This window comes from Ranitomeya variabilis, chromosome 1 (assembly GCF_051348905.1).
Source record: "Ranitomeya variabilis isolate aRanVar5 chromosome 1, aRanVar5.hap1, whole genome shotgun sequence".
In the NCBI taxonomy this organism is placed as follows: Eukaryota; Metazoa; Chordata; class Amphibia; order Anura; family Dendrobatidae; genus Ranitomeya; species Ranitomeya variabilis.
Window position 1 is genome coordinate 15,216,940 of NC_135232.1, and position 27,791 is coordinate 15,244,730.

Genomic DNA, 27,791 nt, shown 5'->3' on the forward strand with positions numbered 1-27,791 from the left:
GTTGACTCGGTTAGAATGGCGGCCAGAGCAGCAGGACTCTCTAACGCAGCTCGTAGAGCCCTGTGGTTGAAATGCTGGTCGGGGACATCCAAACGAGGTCAAAACTCTGTGCTGTCCCATGCAAGGGGGAGTATCTGTTTGATCCGGCCCTGGATGAGCTGCTGGAGAAAGCCGGGGATGATAAAGAGATTTCCTAACTTATCATCCATGTCCTACCGTCGTCCCTTCAACAGGAAAGTATTTGGTCAGGGAAGAGAGCGCACATTATCACCCACTAGAGACCGTTTTAGATGGGAGGATAAACGTAGAAGAGGTGCGGGCTTTATGTTCCGTCGTTCCTCAGGAGAGCGTAAGAAACCTGACCAATGATTAGCGATCCCTTGGGGGGGGGGGGGATTGTTAGCCTTCCTATCAGCATGGTCAAAAATCACAAATAGTGATTGGGTGCGGAGCATAATATCTGATGGACTCAGACTTGAGTTTAGTCACATTCCATTAGATAATTTTAAATTAACTCCCTTGCGCTCTTCTCCCCTTGAACAGACGGCATTAGAAGCAGAAGTTGTGAGTTTGTGCCTTAAAAAAGTCCTGATAGAGGTTCCAGAATCTGAGAGAGGTACAGAGGATTCTACTCTCCTCTATTCCTTATTCAGAAACCAGATAAATCATTTAAAACCATAATAAATCTTATGTCCCTTAATGAGTTTCTGGTCAATCAAGGTGGACCTCCTTGCCATCAGACAAAACAGAAAAGAAAATTCTGTTCCCTAAATCCCAGGGAGAATCCTCTGGTAGCTTACGCGTTCCCACCATTGACCCTGTTTCCTCTGGTAGTGAGGAAAATCAGGAAAGATCGGGCAAGAGTCATACTAATTGCCCCATTTTGGCCCAGAAGGACCTGGTTCGTGTGGCTCAGAACTATGTCGGTATGCGATCTCTGGGTGCTTCCAGACCTTCTGGACCTGCTCTTCCAGGGGCCGATCAACCATCCACAAGTCAGGGGACTTATTTAACGGCATGGAATTTGAGAGGTCATTGTTGAAAGATAGAGGCTTCTCCCCAAATTTAGTGGATACCCTGTGAAGAGTAGAAAACAAGTTACAACAAAAATCTACTCTAGAACCTGGAGGCAGTTCCTGGCCACTTCAGATTTTAACATCAAAGAGGGGGTTCCGATACGTCAAATCCTAGAATTTCTGCAGAAGGGTTTGGAGTTGAATCTTTCCACGAGTACGCTAAAAGTACTGGTCTCAGCCCTGGGTGCGCTGTTCTCTTGTAACATTGCCAATACCTATTGGGTTTCTAGGTTTATTAAGGCAGCTGGTAGAGCTAGACCCATACACAAAACTAAAAGCATACCATGGGATCTTAACCTAGTCCTTTCAGCTAAGACAAAGGACCCATTTGAACCCCTACAGTCAGCCTCAATAAAGATGCTATCCCTCAAAACAGCTTTTCTGGTCCTAAGAAAGTGCTTAGAGTATCAAAATGCATGCTAGCCAAATGGATTAGGGAGGCTATCTCTCTGGCTTATACAACAGGTGGGGGTCTGGCTCCGCTGAATCTGAGGGCGCATTCCACCTGGGCCATGGCATCATCCTGGGCAGAAAGATCAGGAGTATCAATTGACTAGATATGCAAGGCGGCCACATGGTCATTCCCTTCCACCTTTTTCAAACTCTATCGGTTGGACTTGGGGTTCTCCTCAAATCTCACCTTCATGTTAAGGGTGCAGCATGCTACAGTCCCTCCCTAAGGTAGCTTACATCTCTGTAAATTTCTCGTGGTGCTGTCATGGGAGTCTGAATAAAGCATTAAGTTACTTAACGGTAACTGCGTTTTTCGGAGGCCCATGACAGCACCCTTAGTTCCCTCCCTTTTCATGTGGGGGTTGCACTTGCTAAAAAAAAAAAAAAAGTTTCACGTGTGATAATTAGTTTGCAGTTAAAATAGAATGTTTGTATATAATTGTATATAATGTTTATATATGTGTGCCATTAACCGCGGTAGTCCTCTCAGGCTCTGAAATACAACTGATATGCGGGAGAGGTGCCGGTGCCGCCCTTTTGTAACTGTAGGTTTCCTGTTCCTGAAGGGCGAATCCCCTTCTCTCGTGGTGCTGTCATGGGCCTCCGAAAAACACCGGTACCGGTAAGTAACTTAATGTTTTTTTCTTTTTTAATAAATTTGCAAAAATATCTACATTTCTGTTTTTTTCAGTCAAGATGGGGTGCAGAGTGTACATTAATGAGAAAAAAATTAACTTTGTTGAATTTACCAAATGGCTGCAATGAAACAAAGAGTGAAAAAATTTAAAGGGGTCTGAATACTTTCCGTACCCACTGTATATAGACAGATACACGGCAGGTTATATCTTCAGTCTGTGTGTCTCCACAGATGGATCCAGGAGGAGGAATCCACCAGAGAGATGTCCCCGTCCTCTGTATACCCAGGACTGTCCGGAGGAGAATCACAACATCCCGGAGGATCTGTTATGATCCGGTGACCCTGGAGCCGCATGAGGCTATCTCTGGAGTAGGTGGTACCTGTACTGACCGCAACCCTAAATTGACACCGCAACTAGAAGTAGCCGTGGGATGTACCTATCACGGCCTAGACACCTCAACACAGCCGGAGGACTAAATACCCCTAAAGTTGGAAATGGGAATTCTATCTTGCCTCAGAGCAGAACCCCAAAGGATAGGCAGCCCCCCACAAATATTGACTGTGAGTTTAAGAGGAAAGACGTACGCAGGCAGAAAAACAGGATTTAGCAAAAGAGGCACTTCTAGCTAAATAGAAAAGGATAGAACAGAATTCTAAGCGGTCAGTATTAAAACCCTAAAAATATCCACAGCAGATAATACTAATATTCTACATCTAACTAAAGACATAGAATGTATATCTGCATCTCCAGAGAATCCAGCATGACACAAAAATCCAAACAAAGTCTAAGCTGGGCAAAAACACAATAAATTGCACTGAACAGTAAAGCACACTGCAAGTATGCTACAGAGACAAAAAACCAGAAACTTATCTAAGCTGAATTGACAGCAGGGCATGAGGAGCCAGACAGAGATGCAATCCCTCCAAGAACAATGGACAACTGGCAGGGACTCCTGGATCCTACACACCTAAATACCTAAAAGAGCTGCAATCAGCAGAAACACCTGCCCTGGATTACAACTCAGAAACAACTGCACTACCACTAACAACAACCGGAGGGAGCCCAAGAGCAGAATTCACAACAAGGATCATCAGGTAGATGACACTGAAACCCCCACAACATCTGACCATGAAGTGATGGGACCTGCGCTCATCTTACATTTTTCGTTTTAGGGTGAAGATCTGATTGATATTCAGGTTGAGGTTATACATGGAGCACAAGAGGCGATCGCAATATGGGCCGATCAGAAGGGTGAGGAGGGGAGACTGTCATGTCTGTTCTGTAGTTACCTGCTACTACTACTCCATCATCTCATGACACAATCTATTCCGTCACTGTGTTTTTTTACAGATGGATCCAGGAGGAGAAATCCACCAGAAAGATGTCCCAGTCCTCTGTATCCCCTGGATTGTCCAGAGGAGAATCAGAATGTCCTTGAGAAACATCAGGTAGATGATGCTGGGCCCTTAACTGGATCTGTATATTGGGGTCAGTTCTGATCGAGGTCATACAGGTCATAGATTTTTGTGGTTTCTTGTATTGTGCTGATTGTTACATCTGATATATCAGGGGGAAGATCTGATTAATATTAATGTGAAGGATGAGACAGAAGAAGAAGCGATGACGAGGGGGAATCAGCCGTGTGTGAGTGACAGGAAGGAGGAGATTCCGGGAGATGTTTCCACAGGTGTGTAATAATGTCCAGCGCGTGATGATGGCGTGTGATTATAATGATACCTCCCACTGTCTCCTACACTGAGGTCAGCATGTTGGTCTCTCTGCAACCAGGCAGACCGTCCAGTGGCATGAAGAGCCCTATGGTAAGTTAGTAAGTAAATGCTATGAAGGTGTGGGTCAGACATACTGCTGTCGTTCCTTTGCCACTCTGGAGGCCATCTTGGATGTAGGAGGATCAGAACACAGGTCTCAGTTGGAGGCAAGCGGAGGACACCAGGTAGGTGAAAGTACATGACAAATGTTTAGTCCCTCCTCTGTGCCAGGGTGGAGAATTGCTTTATCATAAAAGGGATTACCAGTTTGTATGTACAAACAGCTGCAATGGCCACATTTAGGGTACAATTTTAGTCGCTACGACGGCACGATCCGTGACGTCGCAGCGTCGTATGATTATCGCTCCAGCGTCGTAGACTGCGGTCACACTTTGCAATCACGGCGCTGGAGCGATGCCGAAGTCCCCGGGTAACCAGGGTAAACATCGGGTTACTAAGCGCAGGGCCGCGCTTAGTAACCCGATGTTTACCCTGGTTACCAGCGTAAACGTTAAAAAAACAAACAGTACATACTTACATTCCGGTGTCTGTCCCCGGCGTCTCAGCTTCTCTGCACTGTGTGAGCACCATAGCTGGAAAGCAGAGCGGTGACGTCACCGCTGTGCTCGCTTTCTGGCTGGCAGACGCTCACACAGTGCAGAGAAGCTGAGACGCCGGGGACAGACACCGGAATGTAAGTATGTACTGTTTGTTTTTTTAACGTTTACGCTGGTAACCAGGGTAAACATCGGGTTACTAAGCGCGGCCCTGCGCTTAGTTACCCGATGTTTACCCTGGTTACAAGCGAACACATCGCTGGATCGCTGTCACACACAACGATCCAGCGATGTCAGCGGGTGATCAAGCGACGAAAGAAAGTTCCAAACGATCTGCTACGACGTACGATTCTCAGCGTGATGTCTGATCGCAGTAGCGTGTCAGACACAGCGATATCGTAACGATATCGCTAGAACGTCACGAATCGTGCCGTCGTAGCGATCAAAATTGCACTGTGTGACAGTACCCTTAGAGTTGTTGTTATCTGACAATCATGTTGGTTTCTGAGACCTGGTTCAATTAACATATAAACATGGAGACAAGATGCTGCCCAGAGCAGGCGCCCTTTACCATCCACTTATATCTACTGCCAGCATGTTATATTTGGCCAAATTTTGTAATCTGGATAGATTCACTATAGGGCTAAAAGCATTGGGCTACTCTCATTAATCATTGCATTCTGGTTTCTCTTTCAAGCCCCATTGCATCTCCCGGTGTATAACATCTATTGTCCCATTGCCAGACCCCCCCACCCCCGTGTATAACATGCCTCGCCAAACCCCCCAGTGTATAACATCCGGCCCCGTCGCAACACCCTGGTGTATAACAACCATCGCCCCGTTGCCCCCTCCCCTCAGTATATAACATCCAGACCCTTTGACCACACACTTCCCCGATGTATAGCATCCAGCCCTGTTGTCCCCTCCCCCGCCCGTGCATAACAGCCAGCCCTGTAATGCTCCCTGGTATGTAACATCCAACCCTGTTGCCTCCTAGTGTATAATAACATGACTCCTGAAATGTGAGGATGGAAAAAAAAATGAATTAAAAAAATGGATCTGTAATGCCTATTATTTGGGAAATGTTTGTCACAAAAATCCACTATAGTTGTACATGAAAGAAGTCACACCAGAGAGAAGCCGTACTCATGTTCACTATGTGGGAAATTCTTTAGAGATTAATTAAGTCTTGTTAGACATGAAAAAGTCACACAAGATCGAAGCTGTAATCATCCTCACTATGGGAAATGTTTTATAAACACATTTCATCATATTAATCTCTTAAAAGGGGTTTTCTGATTTTGGAAAACCACTGTCTCTCAGTAACAAACAAAAATCCTGTGCTCTATTCACTCTCCCCTGGTTCAGTGCTGAGTCTCCGTTGCTGCTACCAATGTCCGTTATTGGCTGCAGTGCTGATATCACATTGACAGCGCTGCAGCCTGTAAGGCCGGTTTCACACGTCAGTGGCTCCGGTACGTGAGGTGACAGTTTCCTCCCGTACCGGAGACACTGACACACGTAGACCCATAAAAATCAATGCATCTGTTCAGATGTCATTGATTTTGTGCGGACCGTGTGCGGACCGTGTCTCCGTGTGCCAAACACGGAGACATGTCAGTGTTCGTGGGAGCGCACGGATTACACGGACCCAAAAGAGTCAATGGGTCCGTGTAAAACACGCACCTCACACGGACATTCTCCGTCTGGGGTCCGTGTGGCGTGCCGGAGACAGCGCTACAGTAAGCGCTGTCCCCCCCACATGGTGCTGAAGCCGCCATTCATATGTTCCCTGTAGCACCGTTTGCTACAGAGAAAATATGAATGATAGTGTTTAAACTAAAGATCCATGTGTCCGCCGCCCCCCCACCCCCTGTGTGCCCCCCCGCTGGTCAGAAAATACTTATCCGGGTCCCCCGTCGGCTGTCGCTCCTTCCTGGTCTGGCCGCGCCTCCTACTGTATGCGGCCGATTACACTCATGAATATGTGGCTCCACCTCCAATAGGGGCGGAGCCGCCTATTCATGAGTGTAAATGAGCGGCCCCACGTGACCGCAAGTAAGCCGCGGCCAGACCAGGAAGGAGCGACTGCCGACGGGGGATCCGGGTGAGTATTTTCTGACCAGCGGGGGGGGCGCACAGGGGGTGGGGGGGCGGCGGACACATGGATCTTTATTTTAAACACTATTCTTCATATTTTCCCTGCAGCAAACGTTGCTGCAGGGATGATATGAATCGCAGCTTCAGCACCATGCAGAGTGGGTACCACACGCTCCGTGTGGTACCCACTCGCCATACGGGCGGCACACGTGTGCCGCAGGTATGGCCTCCGTGAGTTCCCAGGCACACGGACACGGATAACTCCGGTACCGATTTATTCCGGTACCGGAATTATCTGGACGTGTGGGACAGCCCTAAGGGAGCTCAGTGGTTTTGAACAGCTGATGACATTTATTCCGGCAGAGCCACCAATCTCCATTATTGGCTATAGGGCTCTCAATGAGATGTCAGCACTGTGGACAATAAGACAATAATAATTTTATTTCTATAGCGCCAACATATTCCACAGCACTTTAGATTTTAGAGGCGATGTGTACAGACAACAGACATTACAGAATAACAGTAATCACATAAATCAACAGATACCAAGAGGAATGAGGGCCCTGCTGCTTACAATCTATGAGGATATAGGAGAGACAAAAGGTGGATGGTAATAAGTGCTTGTATTGTACGGTCCGGCCATCAATGTAATAAATAGGGTGTTCATGTAATGCTGCAAGAACCACTCACCAACCAACCAGTGTGTGTACGGACTGTGATATATGTGATGGTGTAGTGACCTCTGTGGTAGCTAGGGGGCGCTTTGTGCGCTCTGTGAGATATGCATTGAAGCGTATCTGTTGTGGTGATATTCATGGTGTACCTGTAATCGGCAGTGTTATGAATGGCCGATGTGTGTCGCGGAAGGAGTCTGCGTAGTAAGTCAGATGTATTGTGGTTATGCTGGGACCTGTAGTCCCTCAAGAGTTTTGTTGCAATGTGTATAGTTAAGTTTGGGTGACTTACTAGGCTAGTCATGAGAGACGGGAGGGTCAGACTAGCCACACATCCACACACACATCCAGGGGTGTGGTTTCAGGTATATAATGTGACCAGGTTGTGGGTCACATGGGAGGCGTGTCCGGCAGGTCCTGTGTGAAACCTGTGTGGTTCCTGTGTATGGACCTGGCCGGGGGGATTGTCCTAGGAATGACTAGGGTCCCGGGGATTGTCCTAGGAATGACTAGGGTCCTGAACAACGCTGACCGGTGGGACCGTCCTAGGAATGACTAGGGTCCCGGGGACTGTCCTAGGAATGACTAGGGTCCCGAAGATGCAGGACCGTCCTAGGAATGACTAGGGTCCCGGGGACTGTCCTAGGAATGACTAGGGTCCCGAAGATGCAGGACTGTCCTAGGAATGACTAGGGTCCTGAATGCTGCTGGATTGGCCTGGGAATGACCAGGGTCCTGCAAGCACCAGAGAACGAGGTGAAGGTGCTGGATTGTCCTAGGAACGACTAGGGTCCTACAAGCACCTGAGAACATGGACTAGGCCACCGGCGTGATCCTGGTAACCTAAGGTAACAGGTGGAGGACGGGGTCCAGGACCTAAGCTGATAGGTGGAGGACGGGGTCCAGGACCTAAGCTGACAAGCGGAGGACGGGGTCCAGGACCTGTTGTGACAGGTGGAGGACGGGGTCCAGGGCCTAAGCTGATAGGTGGAGGACGGGGTCCAGGGCCTAAGCTGATAGGTGGAGGACGGGGTCCAGGACCTAAGCTAACAGGTGGAGGACGGGGTCCAGGACCTGTGGGTACGAGGTGAGCACCAGGATCTGCTGGGCCGGTGTCTGTTACTGTGTGGGGAAGCTGGAGTCCTTCGGTGAGGTCTGGACTGACTAGCTCCAGTCAGGTACCAAAGAGACTGTTGGTGCCTGTTGTATTCTATGTAATGAACTGTGCTTAACCCGGTTTATGTGGCTTAATAAACCGTATGGACTGCTTTCTTTTATAAACCCGTGCTATGTGCTTAAATATCGCGGTCAAGCGAGTGTCCCCCAACACTCTCAGTAAGAGAAACCTTACAATTGGTGGAGAATTTTGGCAACGGTCCCGCTAGCACACGTGGAGTTAATTGCTGTGGCAGAGCCACGAAGGTGACAAGCGTCCAGCGGTAACTCGGCGGGGTTACGAAGGTGACAAGCGTCGGCTGTGACTCGGCGGGGTCACGAAGGTGACAAGCGGCAGCGGTGGAGCCGTGCAGAGCCGTGTCGAGAGTAGCTGCGGTAGCTTGTGGTTAGCAGCACCTGGAGACGCCGGTTGTGTGTGACTGCAGCAGGAGCTGTGGCGATACCAGCAGGAGCTGGTGAACTGACATAGAAAAAAAAAAAAATTTTTTTTTCCTTTTGTGCAGACTTTTAAAGGGCCAGTACAAGCCCAGAGACAAAGGGGTGTACTGTGTGAACTGGGGCCTGAGTGACGTGGGGAAGTTCACGGGGTGTATCCCAGGGAGGGGAGTATCCCTAATAGTGAACAGAAACCCAAATGGAGATAGTTGCCCAAAAGGGGGCGGAGTCCCAAAAAGGGGCGGTAACCCGAATAGGGGTAATGGCCCAAAAAGGGGTGGAATCCCAAAGGGGGGCTGAATCCCGAAACGGGGTGGTGTTAAAAAATGGAGCACTTGCCCAAAAAGTGGGTGGAGCCAAAAAAGGGGTGGCAATCAGTGAGGAGCCACGTCTGTGTACTTTTTGGCTGAATGGAAAGTGTGTGCGGGGTTTGATAGACCCAGGGAGAGAAGCGTCTGTGCTGGGAACCCGTCCAGGGGAGTTTGTGTCACCTGAGGACGCTGAATATCTCCTGGTAGCCACTATCTACATTGTCGCACCGGAGGTTTCCACATACCGTGAAGTGGCTGTAGACCCGATCTTGCCGTATCCTATGGTAATAGGACAAGATTTGGCAGCACTGTGGGAAAAGGGTGACGTGTTTGTGGGTATAATTTGGTTGTCAGTTAGTAATGTTGAGAGTGCGCCCCCTAGAGGTGACAGTCCTAATGTAGGCCTGACCAAGGGAAAAGATGCGATTGCCCAACTAACTGACCTGACGTCACTTGAAGTGTGCCACAATATGACTGGTAGTGGTCTGTTGGATAAAACAAGTGGAACTGACACCCAGACAGAGAGTGACTTGTGGGGTCAACGTACTGTGGAGTGGGACACAGACTCTGGGGGTGACTGTGACAAGTCATGGCCAGTAACAAAGGCATGTGCCGTGCTGACGGTTGGTGGTGACTCCCATTCAGACGGTGATGCCAGTGAGAAAGAGACAGTGAAAGAACATGTCGAACAAGAAAGGCTCCTGAGACAAGAGGCTGGGCACAGGGTGAGTGGGCTGGAGAAGGAAGTCTCGGAGCTCAGAAGTCACCTGTTAACCTGGCAAGGTGAGAGTCAAGCCTTAAGGGAAGATGTGAAAGGGCTCAGAGAAGCATTATGTGGTCTTCTACAAGAGAAGAAGATGCTGGTTGAAGACTCACGTCTGCTAATGCCTATCGTGACCAGGGGTCTGGAAGAGGGTAAAACTGAAGAAGAGTGGGCGTTAAGAGCCGAACAAGAGAGTCACCCGGTTGTGGCAGGTGTCTTGTTGGAAAGGACAATGGCAAAACAGGGGCCGTCCGTTCCTGAAGAAAGTGAGGATCCACTCTTCAAGTGTGTGATAGATGTACCCGAAGAGGCGCAAGATGCATGTACCGGTGAGGGTGTGCATGAAGCCTTTGAAAAGTCAGTAAAAAGCGTATGGTGTGCATTGGGCACTAGAGATGAAACAGTTGGTGGTACTGTCGACTAAGGAAGTCACAGTGAAGCGAGGACCTGTCCTGAGGAATACGCGTTTACGGTGCTTACGCATGGAACAGATGGTCCTGTTGAGGAAGGGTGAAGTAACTCGACGTTTGGAGCAAGCCAGCGAAGCTCAAAGTCGCCTGGGCTTGGTGGAATGGCTGATCGCCAAGGAAGAGTTGGAGGCAGTAACTCCTCCGTTAACTCAGTATTGAGTGACCTAGGTGGGAGACCTGGTAGAGAAAATGTAAAGACATTTGGTAACATAGACAAACTGTGACTTAAGGGCCAAAGCTTAAGGCCTACGTGTTGACCGCTGGGGGCGGGGTAACCCAACAAGGGTATGAGTATGATTATGAGTGTTGCTCAAAACCGTTTGAGACAGTCTACCTGACTGGTGGGACAAGAGAGTGTGTGTAACCTGTCTCGAGAGTCCAGGTGTTTGTCAGGTGTTCAACCCTACGGGTGTGAACAGAGGGGGAGGATATGTGATATATGTGATGGTGTAGTGACCTCTGTGGTAGCTAGGGGGCGCTTTGTGCGCTCTGTGAGATATGCATGTATCTGTTGTGGTGATATTCATGGTGTACCTGTAATCGGCAGTGTTATGAATGGCCGATGTGTGTCGCGGAAGGAGTCTGCGTAGTAAGTCAGATGTATTGTGGTTATGCTGGGACCTGTAGTCCCTCAAGAGTTTTGTTGCAATGTGTATAGTTAAGTTTGGGTGACTTACTAGGCTAGTCATGAGAGACGGGAGGGTCAGACTAGCCACACATCCACACACCCATCCAGGGGTGTGGTTTCAGGTATATAATGTGACCAGGTTGTGGGTCACATGGGAGGCGTGTCCGGCAGGTCCTGTGTGAAACCTGTGTGGTTCCTGTGTATGGACCTGGCCGGGGGGATTGTCCTAGGAATGACTAGGGTCCCGGGGATTGTCCTAGGAATGACTAGGGTCCCGAACAACGCTGACCGGTGGGACCGTCCTAGGAATGACTAGGGTCCCGGGGACTGTCCTAGGAATGACTAGGGTCCCGAAGATGCAGGACTGTCCTAGGAATGACTAGGGTCCTGAATGCTGCTGGATTGGCCTGGGAATGACCAGGGTCCTGCAAGCACCAGAGAACGAGGTGAAGGTGCTGGATTGTCCTAGGAACGACTAGGGTCCTACAAGCACCTGAGAACATGGACTAGGCCACCGGCGTGATCCTGGTAACCTAAGGTAACGGGTGGAGGACGGGGTCCAGGACCTAAGCTGATAGGTGGAGGACGGGGTCCAGGACCTAAGCTGACAGGCGGAGGACGGGGTCCAGGACCTGTTGTGACAGGTGGAGGACGGGGTCCAGGGCCTAAGCTGATAGGTGGAGGACGGGGTCCAGGACCTAAGCTAACAGGTGGAGGACGGGGTCCAGGACCTGTGGGTACGAGGTGAGCACCAGGATCTGCTGGGCCGGTGTCTGTTACTGTGTGGGGAAGCTGGAGTCCTTCGGTGAGGTCTGGACTGACTACTGTGTGCCGGACAGGCGAGTTGGTGATCCCCGTTAGGCAGCTTACCCGGAAGAGGGTTAACAGAGTGTGGGGAAGCTGGAGTCCTTCGGTGAGGTCTGGACCGACTACTGTGTATTGACCAGGCGAGTTGGTGATCCCCGTTAGGCAGCTTTCCCAAAGGCTGTTGGAAGAGTCGGCAAGGTGGAGCAGGAGCTCCAGTCAGGTACCAAAGAGACTGTTGGTGCCTGTTGTATTCTATGTAATGAACTGTGCTTAACCCGGTTTATGTGGCTTAATAAACCGTATGGACTGCTTTCTTTTATAAACCCGTGCTGTGTGCTTAAATATCGCGGTCAAGCGAGTGTCCCCCAACACTCTCAGTAAGAGAAACCTTACAGGACCCAGAGGGCTATTAAGTGCATGGAGGGTGTGAGAACAGATGATACGAGTGTATTGGTTTTGTAGTGAATTTTCTGTGGGCAAAACATGGATAGTTAGATAAATGTGTTGAGCGGTAGGCCAGTCTGAAGAAGTGCGTTTTTAGGTCACTCTTAAAACTGTGGGTGCTGGGGATTAGTCAAATTGTCCTTTGTAGTGCATTTCAAAAAATTGGCGCATCACATGAGAAGTCTTGGAGATGGGAGTGGGTTGTTCGGATTATATCATGGATGTTAATCAGGTCATTAGCAGAATAGAGGGCACGGGTAGGGTGGTAGACTGAGATGAGGGAGGAGATGGGGGGGGTGCTGAAGCATGGAACACTTTGTGGATGAAAGGAATACGTTTATATTGAACTCTGTATGGGATGGGTAACCAGGGCAATGACTGGCACAGGGTAGAGACAACGGTGTAATGGTTAGTGAGGAATATGATCCTGACTACTTCAATCAGGACAGATAGTCCTGAGGGGAGAGTTTAGTAAGAGGGAGACCGATTAGTAGAAAGTGGCAATAGTCCATATGAGAATGAAAAAGAGAGACAGTAAGGCTGGGGTCACACTTAGCACAGGGAAATACGGTCCTTTTGTACAGGAGTAATACGTAGAAATGTTCCCTAAACAGTGATCTGTATGTCATCCGCAGGCAGGGTGTGGCTGCATATTTTATGCATGTCATCCTCCGTATGTAATCCGTATGGCATCCGTACTGCGTTTTTTTCTCGCAACCTTGCAGAATGGACATAGAATGGATCCATGGGCTCAAATATTTGTGAAAAGTATATACAGTTTATATATATATATATATATATTAGTGAGGCACACATATTTCATACAGCGCTAGATAGCTTAAAAGAAGGTAATGCAATTGCTGGCTTTTGCTATCTCATTATCAAACCCGACAGGATATGAGACATGGTTTAAATACAGTAAACCATTTCATATCCCTTATTTTTTTTTTTTTTAAATATTCCTCACTACTAGGGTTGAGCGACTTTCATTTTTTTAAGATCGAGTCGGGTTTTGTGAAACCCGACTTTGTCCAGAGTCGAGTCGAGTGCAGTCGGCCGATTATCGCTAAAAGTCGGGGATCGACCGAAACACGAAACCCAATGCAAGTCAATGGGGAAGCATAGTCGGCAGTGAGTGGAGGCCAGGAAAACACCTTCAGTGGCCATTATAATGCCAAAAACATCCATTCTTGTTTCTGAAGCTTGTCAATCTTAATTAACTTTATAATAATAGTTGTTCATTGGAACTTGGGGGTCATTTGGCAAAAGTTGTGGGGGTAGGGCTGGTTCAAGGTTTTAGTGGGCCCAGGAATCGTGGACTACGTCACGGCAGTGGAGCAGGGAGAGGTAAGTATTTCAACGTTGCAAGTGCTGTGATCCTGAGCAAGCAGGGGTGGCCCACTCGTTCGCATTGGCACTGGCACAGGGCCCCTCAAAGTACAGCGGTGTGTTTGCATGGCGGGGGCGCCTCCCACCAGCAGCGACACTTTTGCGTACTCTGAGGGGCCCTGTGCCAGTGTCGTCGCCAACGAGTATGCCCCCCCCCCCACCTGATGAAGGAACCTGCACTTTCATCTGCACCTTCCTCTTTCTCCCTGTGTAAGGTGGTATAACATGCGGGAAGGGGAACCTGACTTTCAGCAGGGTCAGATTCTGGCTGTGTAGAGTGCAAGGGGAATGTAGTGGTCTAGGTCAATGTACCAGCAGACTCATCTAGCAGTGGCTGGGCAATGGGCAGGATGAGGAGGAAACAGATATAGGGCCAAAGAATAAATTAGGCTAAATGCAGTTCAAAATTGGTAACAGGAATAACCAGGCAGCATTGCTTTGTTCAGTGGAGTAGCAAACCCAAGAGCAGCAGACACTGTTTTAAGGGCCCAACCACACTAGTAGGCCAAATGCAGTTTAATATCTGCTACTGTAGGCCAAAAGCCAGAAGGTTGAAGCTCAGCTTTATTCAGTTGAGGTCAACACCAGGGAGGGGCAGACACCGTTAGTAGGCCCGTAACCACCAATTTTTAAAAACACAGCACTTAATGAGAGCCAGAAGGTTGAAGCTCAGCTGTATTCAGTTGAGGTCAACACCAGGGAGGGGCAGACACCGTTAGTAGGCCGTAACCACCAATTTTTAAAAACACAGCACTTAATGAGAGCCAGAAGGTTGAAGCTCAGCTGTATTCAGTTGAGGTCAACACCAGGGAGGGGCAGACATCGTTAGTAGGCCGTAACCACCAATTTTTATAAACACAGCACTTAATGAGAGCTAGAAGGTTGAAGCTCAGCTGTATTCAGTTGAGGTCAACACCAGGGAGGGGCAGACATCGTTAGTAGGCCGTAACCACCAATTTTTAAAAACACAGCACTTAATGAGAGCCAGAAGGTTGAAGCTCAGCTGTATTCAGTTGAGGTCAACACCAGGGAGGGGCAGACATCGTTAGTAGGCCCGTAACCACCAATTTTTAAAAACACAGCACTTAATGAGAGCCAGAAGGTTGAAGCTCAGCTGTATTCAGTTGAGGTCAACACCAGGCAGGGGCAGACACCGTTAGTAGGCCGTAACCAAAGTTGAAGGCCAAATGCAGTTTAATATCTGATTTTATAGGCCGAAAGCCAGAAGGTTGAAGCTCAGATTTATTCATTTGAGGACAACTTGAATTAGGGACTGCAGACAGACTTAGCAGGCTGTCCCCTGTGTGGACCATGCATCCAATACATTAACCCATTGCACCATAAAGGACACGTAACCTTCCGTGGCCATGCCTACAGGTCCATGCGTCTGTTGTCAGGTGTACCTTTGGACTCACAGATTGACAGAGTGCATGGACAATGCGGTCTTTTACATGCTGGTGGAGGGGTGGGATGGCTTTTCTCGCAAAAGAATTGTCAACTGGGTAGCTCATAGCGTGGTACAGCATAGTCCATCATGGCTTTATTAATATTAAATAAAAAAATAGGCTCTATGCACTGTAAAATAGGTTCCAGGGGTAAACGGGCAGCATTGGTGTGGTCAGTGGAGGAGGATTGCAAGGAGGCACCGCAGACAGGCTAACAAAGGCCTAAAATAACAAACAATAGGCTCATGGCAGTTTTATATCGGTTACATGGATACACAGGCAGGCAGCATTGTGGTCAGTGGAGGAGTATTGCAAGGAGTGTGTGACACAGTTAGTACTCCCAAAATATAAATAGATGTTAATGTCTCGCAAAACAACCCCCCCAAAAAAAAAAAAGGGTGGCATACTTAGGTACAGGGGTGGGCTCATCTGCTGAGTTTCTGACATAGTAATTTGGCAGTAAATATTTAATGGTGCCAATATAGGACACTGACCCAGACTACTTTAAGTAGCATCATAGATGTCTAAAAATTGGTATTGTCAGTGCCAGACATTGAATGATGTCAGCGAATAGACTAAAGATTGGTGGAGCTGTGCGAGCTAATTTTGCACGTGGTAGAGCACAGTTTGAGCTGGGGGGGGCAACTCTCTTGTGGCCGGCGGTACCGCCCCAGGGCCCCTCATGTTACAACGGTGTGTCTGACGTTGGGTGCGCACCACCACCGCCAGAGACACTACATTGTACTATGAGGGACCCAGTGGCAGTGCCGTCGACCAAAAGCGGGCACACCCACCTCTTCAGACAAACATCACTGTAACGGGTGCTTGAGCCAAGTGGCAAGACCACGGCCCCGTGGGGGGAGTTTTCACATTGCGGGAGGTGTAAACCTGTCGTATGCTGGACAAACAGCTGCTGCAAATTAACAGATTGGAACACTCAGTAAGACCAGTCCACAAGCAAGCACTTTTTATAGGAAAGCTAGGTGTCAGCCGGGAAAGGTGGGGCAAAATAATTTGAAATCCAGGAGTGGTTCATTTTAATGAAGGTGAGATCATCCACATTTTGGGTAGCCAGACGAGTCCTTTTTTCGGTTAATATTGAACCAGCAGCACTGAATACTCTTTCTGATAGCACACTAGCTGCTGGGCAAGGAAGCTCCTGCAATGCATATTCTGCCAATTCAGGCCAGGTGTCTAATTTGGATGCCCAGTAATCAAATGGAAATGACGGTTGAGGGAGAACATCGATAAGGGATGAAAAATAGTTAGTAACCATACTGGACAAATGTTGTCTCCTGTCACTTTGAATAGATGCTGCAGTACCTGTCCTGTCTGCGGTCATTGCGAAATCACTCCACAACCTGGTCAGAAAACCCCTCTGTCCAACGCCACTTCTGATCTGTGCACCTCGAACACCTCTGCCCTGTAGCCCCCTGCAGCTTGTGTGAGAACCATCACCGGCACTGTGTGCTGGGAATGCCTGAATCAAACGGTCTACAAGAGTAGCTTGTTTGGTTGCTAATATTTGTTCGAGGTTCTCATGTGGCATAATATTTTGCAATTTGCCTTTATAGCGAGGGTCAAGGATGCAAGCCAACCAGTAATCATCATCGCTCATCATTTTAATAATGCGTGGGTCCCTTTTGAGGATACGTAAGGCATAATCCGCCATGTGGGCCAAAGTTCCAGTTGTCAAATCTGCGGTTGTGCTGGTTGGAGGGGCAGTTACAGGCAAATCTACGTCACTTGTCTCCCTTAAAAAAACAGAACCCGGCCTTGCAACGCCACTCATTTCTGTTGGCCCAGGAGAAGCTTCCTCATTCAAAAAGTACTCATCCCCATCATCCTCCTCGTCCTCCTCCTCCTCTTCGCCCGCTACCGCGTCCTCAACACGTCCCTGACCAGACAATGGCTGACTGTCATCAAGGCTTTCCTCTTCCTCGGCTGCAGACGCCTGCTCCTTTATGTGCGTCAAACTTTGCATCAGCAGACGCATTAGGGGGATGCTCATGCTTATTATGGCGTTGTCTGCACTAACCAGCCGTGTGCATTCCTCAAAACACTGAAGGACTTGACACATGTCTTGTATCTTGGACCACTGCACACCTGACAACTCCATGTCTGCCATCCAACTGCCTGCCCGTGTATGTGTATCCTCCCACAAAAACATAACAGCACGCCTCTGTTCGCACAGTCTCTGAAGCATGTGCAGTGTGGAGTTCCACCTTGTTGCAATGTCGATGATTAGGCGATGCTGGGGAAGGTTCAAAGACCGCTGATAGTTCTGCATACGGCTGGAGTGTACGGGCGAACGGCGGATATGCGAGCAAAGTCTGCGCACATTGAGGAGCAGGTCGGGTAACCCCGGGTAACTTTTCAGGAAGCACTTACCACCAGGTTTAAGGTGTGAGCCAGGCAAGGAATGTGTTTCAGTTGGGAAAGGGCTATGGCAGCCATGAAATTCCTTCCGTTATCACTCACAACCTTGCCTGCCTCAAGATGTACAGTGCCCAGCCATGACTGAGTTTCATTCTGCAAGAACTCGGACAGAACTTCCGCGGTGTGTCTGTTGTCGCCCAAACACTTCATTGCCAATACAGCCTGCTGACGCTTGCCACTAGCGGTCCCATAATGGCACACCTGGTGTGCAACAGTGGCAGCTGCGGATGGAGTGGATGTGCGACTGCGGTCTGTGGACGAGCTCTCACTTCTGCAGGAGGAAGAGGAGGAGGGGGGGCGAACGCCTACAGCCAACTCTTTCCTTGACCGTGGGCTGGGCAAAACTGTCCCAATATTGCTGTCCCCTGTGGACCCTGCATCCACCACATTCACCCAGTGTGCCGTGATGGACACGTAACGTCCCTGGCCATGCCTACTGGTCCATGCATCTGTTGTCAGGTGCACCTTTGCAGTCACAGACTGCCTGAGTGCATGGACGATGCAGTCTTTAACATGCTGTTGGAGGGCTGGGATGGCTTTTCTAGAAAAGAAGTGCCGACTGGGTAGCTCATAGCGTGGTACAGCATAGTCCATCAGCGCTTTGAAAGCTTCGCTTTCAACTAACCGGTAGGGCATCATCTCTAATGAGATTAGTCTAGCAATGTGTGCGTTCAAACCCTGTGTACGCGGATGCGAGGATGAGTACTTCCTTTTCCTAACAAGAGTCTCATGTAGGGTGAGTTGGACTGGAGAGCTGGAGATCGTGGAACTAGCGGTGGTGCCGGTGGACATGGGTGAGTGAGAGAGGGTTGGAGATGGTATTCTTGCCGGTGCCCTACATGCAGTGTTTCCTACTGCAAACCTGGCGATTCCCTGATTTCTTTGGCCTGGCGACGAAAGCTGCACAGATACTGCAGGTGGTGCGGGAAATGGTGGGTTTACAGTGAGGGAAGGGATGTAGCGTTGCTGACTAGCTTCATTGGCCGAGGGTGCTGCAACCTTTAGGGACGTTTGGTAGTTAGTCCAGGCTTGCAAATGCATGGTGGATAAATGTCTATGCATGCAACTTGTATTTAGACTTTTAAGATTCTGACCTCTGCTTAAGGTAGTTGAACATTTTTGACAGATGACTTTGCGCTGATCATTTGGATGTTGTTTAAAAAAATGCCAGACTGCACTCTTTCTACTATCGGATACCTTTTCAGGCATTGCAGACTGAGCTTCTTTAACCGGATGGCCACGCTGTCCTCCAACTGGTTTTGCCACGCGTTTTTGGCCAGATACGGGCCCGGCGGATGGAACCTGTTGTGATGTTGATGCCTGCTGCGGCTCCTCCTCCTCCGCTTCTGAACTACTGCCGCCTGCACCCTGTTCCCCCAATGGCTGCCAATCGGGGTCAACAACTGGGTCATCTATGACCTCCTCTTCTATGTCGTGTGCAACTTCGTCTGTGTCACCGTGTAAGCCGGTGGTAAAGCGTTCGTGACGGGGCACCATAGTCTCCGCTGGGTTTGATTCTGCCTCAGTACACTGCGAGGGCAATGTTCTGGTCTGAGTCATAGGAACAGCATAGTAATCTGGCTGTGGCTGTGCATCTGTGCACTCCATGTCCGATTCAACTTCTAATGGGCATGGCCTGTTAACTGTTTCACTGTCTAACCCAGGAACGGTATGTGTAAAGAGCTCCATGGAGTAACCTGTTGTGTCGACTGACGCATCCTTCACTGTTGTTCTGGGTGAAGGACACAAGGAAGCGACTTTTTCCTGACCGGGAGCATCCACTGATGATGCACTGCTCTGACATTTGGAACTTTCTGAGGAGGAGGCGAAAGAGCTAGAGGCAGAGTGAGCAATGAAAGCCAATACTTGTTCCTCCTGCTCTGGCTTCAAAAGTGGTTTTCCTACTCCCAGAAAAGAGAGCGTTCGAGGCCTTGTGTAGCCAGACAACGAACCTGGCTCAACAACTCGAGACTTAAGGTACCTTCACACGAAGCGACGCTGCAGCGATAGCGACAACGATGGCGATCGCTGCAGCGTCGCTGTTTGATCGCTGGGGAGCTGTCACACAGACCGCTCTCCAGCGACCAACGATGCCGAGGTCCCCGGGTAACCAGGGTTAACATCGGGTTACTAAGCGCAGGGCCGCGCTTAGTAACCCGATGTTTACCCTGGTTACCAGCGTAAAAGTAAAAATAACAAACAGTACATGCTCACCTGCGCGTCCCCCGGCGTCCGCTTCCTGACACTGACTGAGCTCCGGCCCTAACAGCACAGCGGTGACGTCACCGCTGTGCTTTCACTTTCACTTTAGGGCCGGCGCTCAGTCAGTGTCAGGAAGCGGACGGCAGGGGACGCGCAGGTGAGCATGTACTGTTTGTTATTTTTACTTTTACGCTGGTAACCAGGGTAAACATCGGGTTACTAAGCGCGGCCCTGCGCTTGGTAACCCGATGTTTACCCTGGTTACCAGTGTAAAACATCGCTGGTATCGTTGCCTTTGCTTTCAAACACAACGATACACGGCGATCGGACGACCAAATAAAGTTCTGGACTTTATTCAGCGACCAGCGACATCACAGCAGGATCCTGATCGCTGCTGCGTGTCAAACTAAACGATATCGCTAGCGAGGACGCTGCAACGTCACGGATCGCTAGCGATATCGTTACAAAGTCGTTTCCTGTGAAGGTACCTTTAGATGCTGTACTGCTTTTACCACGACCACCTGATGCTCCACTACCATCATTACCAGCTGACAATGACCGCCCACGGCCATGATCTCTTCCACTAGACTTCCTCATTGTTTGCAAAACGTAACCAAAGTAACGCTATTTGTTACTGTAAAACAACTTATAAGTTGAACTCAAACTTCTGTAGGATTTATATATACCTTTATAGGTGCCTGACACTGAAAGGAAAATCAGGCCCAATATTACACACTAGGTTTTCTGTGCCCCAATAATTTGAGACAGATGGCACACACAGGAGCAGCACTCAAGCAGACTTGCCAATATTTATTTCCCACTAATTATTTTTTTTTTAAAAGGGAGAATGTACCCAAAAACAAAAAAAATGGCCAAGTATCACACACTGGTTTTCGGTGGCACACAATGAGAGACAGATGGCACACACAGGACTGGCACGGAGGCAAACTTGCCAATATTTATCTCCCACTAACTATTTTTTTTTTGAAAAGGGATAATTTACCCAAAAAAAACAAAAAGGCCCAGTATTACACAGTGCTTTTCGGTGGCACACAATGAGAGACAGATGCCACACACAGGACTGGCACGGAGGCAGACTTGCCAATATTTATCTCCCACTAACTATTTTTTTTTTGAAAAGGGAGAATTTACCCAAAAAAAACAAAAAGGCCCAGTATTACACAGTGCTTTTCGGTGGCACACAATGAGAGACAGATGCCACACACAGGACTGGCACGGAGGCAGACTTGCCAATACTTATCTCCCACTAATAATTTTTTTTTTAAAGGGATAATTTACCCCAAAAAACCAAAAAGGCCCAGTATTACACAGTGCTTTTCGGTGGCACACAATGAGAGACAGATGGCACACACAGGACTGGCACGGAGGCAAACTTGCCAATATTTATCTCCCACTAACTATTTTTTTTTGAAAAGGGAGAATTTACCAAAAAAACACAAAATGGCCCAGTATTACACTGTGCTTTTCGGGGCACACAATGAGAGAGAGATGCCACCCACAGCAATGGCACGGAGGCAGACTTGCCAATATTTATCTCCCACTAATTTTTTTTTTTTTGAAAAGGGAGAATTTAGCCAAAAAAAAAAAAAATGGCCAAGTATCACACAGTGGTTTTTTCGGTGCCACACAATGAGAGAGAGATGCCACCCACAGCAATGGCACGGAGGCAGACTTGCCAATATTTATCTCCCACTAATTTTTTTTTGGGGAAAAGGGAGAATGTAGCCAAAAAAAAAAAAAAATGGCCAAGTATCACACAGTGGTTTTCGTTTTCGGTGCCACACAATGAGAGAGAGATGCCACCCACAGGACTGGCACAGAGGCAGACTTGCCAATACGAGGGGCGATCCAAAAGTAATGATAATCAATACTAAACACAATGAATATAGTCCAAATTTTTTTTTATTTTTCTACATAGTCTCCTAACAAGTCTATATATTTAGTCCATCTCTTTTCTAAACTTAGAATTCCCTTCGAAAAAAATTCTTGATCTTGACCCTCAAAAAAATCCCCAACAGCGGTTATCACGTCGCTATTGTCGTCAAATTTCTTGCCCCGGAGGTGTTCCTTGAGCCGAGGAAAGAGAAAGAAGTCACTGGGGGCTAGATCTGGTGAATAGGGGGGGGTGTTCCACCAGTTCAAAGCCCGCTTCTTGAATGGTAGCCATGGCAACTGCAGCTTTGTGAGATGGCGCGTTATCTTGGTGAAACAGCACTCCAGCCTGCAGTTTGCCACGCCTTTTCTCCTTGATAGCCTCCCGCAATCTTCTTATTTGTTCTGCATAGTAGGAGCCCGTAATAGTGGCTCCCTTCTCCAAATAGTCCACCATAATAATTCCTTCAGCGTCCCAAAAAACGGACGTCATAACCTTCCCTGCTGAGCTTGACACTTTGAATTTCTTCGGCGTCGGTTTGTCGGATCGTTTCCATGTCATCGATTGTTGTTTAGTTTCGAGATCAAAGTGGTGGATCCAGGTCCCATCCATGGTCAAAAAAAGTGACAAAAAATCTTCCTTGTCTGCTTGGAACTTTTCGAGATTTGCTATTGAAATGTCAACTCGTTTCTTCTTTTGCTTGTCGGTTAACATTTTTGGCACCCAACGCGAGGAGACCTTTCTCATATGCAATTCTTTTGCAAGGATTCTTTGAATATTGCCATATGAGATCCCTGTGACCTCAGCTACATGCCTGATAGTCACTCTTCGATCTGCCAATACAACTTCTTCAACTTTTTTCACGTTTCCTTCATTGAGGGACGTGGATGGGCGTCCTTCACGATGTTCATCTTCCGTCGATGTTCTTCCCAGCTTAAATTCCTTGGCCCAGCATGCAACTGTGGAATATGGAAGAGAAGAGTCCCCCAATGTTTCCACCAAGTCGCTGTGTATGTCTTTGGTAGTCATTTTTTTCAAGCAGAGGTATTTGATGACAGTTCTGAGCTCGTTTTTTCCATTTTGATGTTCACTCCTTGGCAGTTCATATTCAAATGAATGTAGCTCCCGGGAATCGTGGTCTATTTAAGTGATTTTTTTTTTCCTGGACTAGTGGGTACCTAAGAGAGAAGAAAATATTTTATTTTAATTTCTGTGTGCAATAGAAATAACCGATTATCATTACTTTTGGATCGCCCCTCGTATTTATCTCCCTGCAGTTATCTCAGAAAAGTATGGCAGGCAGCTATAAAAAGGACTGCTGCACACAAAAGTGTGGACAAACACACAAGATAGCTGTGCAGAAAGGAAGGAACAACAGGATTTGTGCTTTGAAAAAAGCAGTTGGTTTGCACAGCGTCGTACACACACAGGCACAGCAACGCAGCTGTCAGGGAGCCTTCTAGGGCAGCCCAATGAGCGACAGCACTGAGGGAAAAAAAAATGTAGCTTCCACTGTCCCTGCAAACAAAAGGTGGTGTTGGACAGTGGAAATCGCTACAGCACAAGCGGTTTGTAGCTTTATGTACCCTGCCTATCACTATCCCTGCTTCTGACGAAGCGGCAGCAACCTCTCCCTATGCTCAGATCAGCAGTAGTAACATGGCGGTCGGCGGGAACGCCCCTTTATAGCCCCTGTGACGCCGCAGAAAGCAAGCCAATCACTGCAATGCCCTTCTCTAAGATGGTGGGGACTGACATCTATGTCATCACGCTGCCCACACTCTGCGTGCACCTTCATTGGCTGAGAAATGGCGCTTTTAGCGTCATTGAAATGCGACTTTGGCGCGAAAGTCGTGTACCGCATGGCCGATGCAACGCTGGGATCGGCTCGGTTTCATGAGACGCCGACTTTGCCAAAAGTCGGCGACTTATGAAAATGAACGATCCGTTTCGCTCAACCCTACTCACTACTAATGTTAGAAATGTCTGTCTATAAAATTTGTTGGCTCTAGGTGTTAAAATAAAGGGTTAAATCACAGAAAAAACTGGCGTGGGCTCCAGTGCAATTTCTCCACCAGAGTGGGAAAGCCAGTGACTGGGGGCAGGAATTAATAGCCTAGAGAGGGACCATGGTTATAGGACCCCCACCCTGGCTAAAAACATCTGCCCCCAGCCACCCCAGAAAAGGCACATCTGGAAGATGTGCCTATTCTGGCACTTAGTCTCTTCCCACTCCCGTGTAGCGGTGGGATATGGGTTAATAAAGGGTTAATGTCACCTTGCTAATGTAAGGTGACATTAAGCCTGGTTAATAATGGAGAGGTGTCAATAAGACACATATCCATTATTAGTCCAATAGTAGTAAAGGGTTAATAATACACACACATTATGAATACAGTATTTTAATGAAATAAATACACACATGGGGTTTTAAAATCTTTATTGTACGCTTAATCCACCTGAAGACCCTCGTTCTGTGAAAAAAATAAAATAAAAAAGCAACAATATCCCATACTCCCTGAGTGACTGAGATGTGGGCAGAGCTTCATCGCACGTCACAGCCCAGCATCGCACTGAAACTCCGCCCACAGCACAGTCACTGAGGAAGACTGGGTCCCGCCTCAGTGATGCCGGTTCAGCTTCCAATTCCGGAAGTTGTCGTGACATCACCGGACACCAGAGTTAGCTGCAGCCGGGGGTCACGTAATGGAGATGAGCATACAGCAGTAGCACCGCTCACAGGTTGTGATGTCATTATGGATTGTATAAATGAAGGCATGTATTACTCAGTTTGTATTAGTCCGATGAAGGAGCTGAACAGGCTCCATAACACGTAGCTTAATAAAATAATTTTAATAAGATAAGAACTCTCCCTACATCCTTGGCAGCGCTTTTGAAAGCCCATTTTTTACTTATATTTTTATCCTGATTCTTTCAATCTGCACTTCTTGGTGCTTGGTGGAGGATCATGCAGCACCGCTGCAGCCATGTAGGATCAATCATGTTAACACCAGGGTTGTGCCTGGAGCTACACAATTAATCCAACGGAGTAGTAGTCACACACCTTAAGGGCAGTCTCACACGTCCAGATAATTCCGGTACCGGAAACAATCGGTACCGGAATTATCCGTGTCCGTGTGCCCCTACGTTTCTTGTGTACATCAGTGTGGCACACTTGCGGCACACGTGTGCCGCCCGTGTGCCCACTGGGTACCACACGCACCGTGCTGGGTACCACACGTACCAGCATCTGGTGCTGAAGCCGCGATTCATATCTTCTGTGCAGCAGCTTTTGCTGCAGAGAAGATATGAATAATAGTGTTTAAAATAAAGATATATGTGTCCGCCGCCCCCCCACCCCCTGTGCGCCCCCCCGCTGTCCTGAAAATACTCACCCGCTTCCCTCGTTGGCTGTCGGTGCTTCCTGGTCTGGCCGCGGCTTCCACTGTACGCGGTCACGTGGGGCCGCTCATTTACACTCATGAATAGGCGGCTCCACCCCTATGGGAGGTGGAGCCGCCTATTCATGACTGTAATCGGCGGCCCCACGTGACCGCATACAGTGGAAGCCGCGGCGCCGGCCAGGAAGCACCGACCGCCAACGAGGGAAGCGGGTGAGTATTTTCAGGACAGCGGGGGGGGGGGGGGGGCGCACAGGGGGTGGGGGGGCGGCGGACACATAGATCTTTATTTTAAACACTATTATTCATATCTTCTCTGCAGCAAACGCTGCTGCAGAGAAGATATGAATGGCGGCTTCAGCACCATGTGGGGGGACAGCGCTTACTGTAGCACTGTCTCCTGCACGCACACGGACTGCAGATGGAGAACCTCCGTGTTTTACACGGACCCATTGACTTTAATGGGTCCGTGTAATACGTGCGCTCCCACGAACACTGACATGTCTCCGTGTTTGGCACACGGAGACACGGTCCGCAAAAAATCAATGACATCTGAACAGATGCATTGATTTTAATGGGTCTACGTGTGTCAGTGTCTCCGGTACGTGAGGAAACTGTCACCTCACGTACTGGAGACACTGACGTGTGAAACCGGCCTAACCTAATATTATGTGCTGACTCACACAAGGAGCACTTAGTTTTTTATTAAATAAATTTAGAAATCCCTTTTGTGTTGTAGAAAATAATTACATCCAATCTATCCTTCATCCTTATAGGAAATCCTTGTGAGAATAACGGATTATCACTAAATTGTAAAAAAGAAGATATCAGGAAGCACTCTAATGGAGATAACCTCATTAATCTTCATGGACCTCCTGGACTTCACAGTACTGCACTTTCTTATAGTCCTCCTAATCATGAGGAACGCTCTCATGAGCAATCTCTCATTCTTACCACAATTCCAGGTGACAAAGTGGAGACAAGATTTCAGTGTGATAAGCAACCTACTACAAGCTCAGATTTTTTAACACAAGGAAAACATAAAAGAGAGAAGCCATACTCCTGTTCAGAATGTGGAAAAAGCTTTACAAAGAGAGCAAAATTTGTTAGACATGAGAGAATTCACACAGGAGAAAAGCCATTTTCATGTTCAGAATGTGGGAAATTCTACACAGATAAAGTGAATCTTATTACACATCAGAGAATTCATACAGGTGAGAAGCCATATTTATGTTCAGAATGAGGAAAATGCTTTACAGATAAAAGGCGTCTTACTAAACATCAGAGAATTCATACAGGAGAAAAGCCATTTTCATGCTCGGAATGTGGAAAATGCTTTACAGATAAAGGGAGTCTTAGTAGACATCACAGAATTCACACAGGAGCGAAGCCATTTTCATGTTTGGAATGTGGGAAGGCCTTCACAGAAAAAGGCGATCTTATAAAACATCAGAGAATTCATACAGGAGAAAAGCCATTTTCATGTTCAGAATGTGGGAAAACCTTAGCAGATAAAGGGAGTTTTACTAGACATCAGAGAATTCATACAGGAGAGACTCCATATTCATGTTCAGAATGTGGGAAATGCTTTACAATTAAATTAAAATGTGTTAGACATCAGAGAAGTCACACAGGAGAGAAGCCATTTTCATGTTTGGAATGTGGGAGGGCCTTCACAGATAAAGGTGATCTTATCAGACATCAGAGAATTCACAAAGCAGAGAAGCCATATTCTTGTTCAGAATGTGGGAAATGCTTTACACTGAAAGGAAATCTTATTAGACATCAGAAAATTCACACAGGAGAGAAGCCATATTCATGTTCAGAATGTGGGAAATGCTTTACACGGAAAGAAAATCTTATTCATCATCTGAAAATTCACACAGGAGAAAAGCCATTTTCATGTTTGGAATGTGGGAAATCCTTCACAGATAAAGGCGATCTTCTAAAACATCAGAGAATTCATACAGGAGAGACTCAATGCTCCTGTTTAGAATGTGGGAAAATTTTTAGAGATAAATCATATCTTGTTAAACATCAAAGAACTCACAAAGGGGAGAAACCGGTTTCATGTTTCCAATGAGAAAAATGCTTTACAGGTAAAGCACCACTTAATACACATCAGAGAATTCACGCAGGAGAAAACCTGTATTCATGTTCATTTTGTGAGAAATGCTTTACAGATAAATCAAGTCTTATTACACACGAGAGAAGCCTTACAGGAGAGAAGCCGTTTTCATTTTCACTTTGTGGGAAATCTTTTGTAAATAAATCAAATCTTGCTAGACATGACTTCAGACATACAGGAAATAAACTGTAATTATGTTCATTGTGTATTATAAATTTTAATAAACTTTGCTCAGAATAAATGAGTACACCCCTTTTGATAAGTAAGGTTTTTATTAATTTCTCACTGAACATAAGAAAAGTTTCTAAAATTTTGGCAACAAGGAGTTTCATAGAACATTTTTTAACCTCTTATCGACAGTCAGTAATACGTCCACGACAGATTTTTACGTCCAGGTGATCGTGCACCGGCTGATTCTGACAGCTGGCGCTAAGTGCTAGGAGTGGTCCAGCACTTAAACCCCCTAAATGCTGCGATCGAACTTGATTGCTGCATTCCAGGAGCTAGATCAATGGCTGCACTCAAAATTTACTGTGCTAAGACAAGGAAAATGTGCAATACATGAAATGTGAATAGCATAATGGCTTGGGAA

At 47.6% G+C, this 27,791-nt stretch overlaps 1 protein-coding gene and 1 pseudogene across 2 annotated transcripts in view; both read left to right on the forward strand.

Moving 5' to 3' along the window:
* The window catches only part of LOC143793538 (uncharacterized), a 379,060-nt gene that overhangs the window by 78,500 nt on the left and 272,769 nt on the right, over positions 1-27,791 (forward strand). The window lies entirely within an intron of this gene.
* On the forward strand, positions 16-27,446 carry LOC143793599 (uncharacterized; annotated as a pseudogene). Its single transcript, XR_013220165.1, has 8 exons — positions 16-130; positions 234-349; positions 544-616; positions 705-901; positions 3,340-3,418; positions 3,518-3,615; positions 3,737-3,854; positions 25,848-27,446. The product of XR_013220165.1 is annotated as an uncharacterized LOC143793599 (transcript).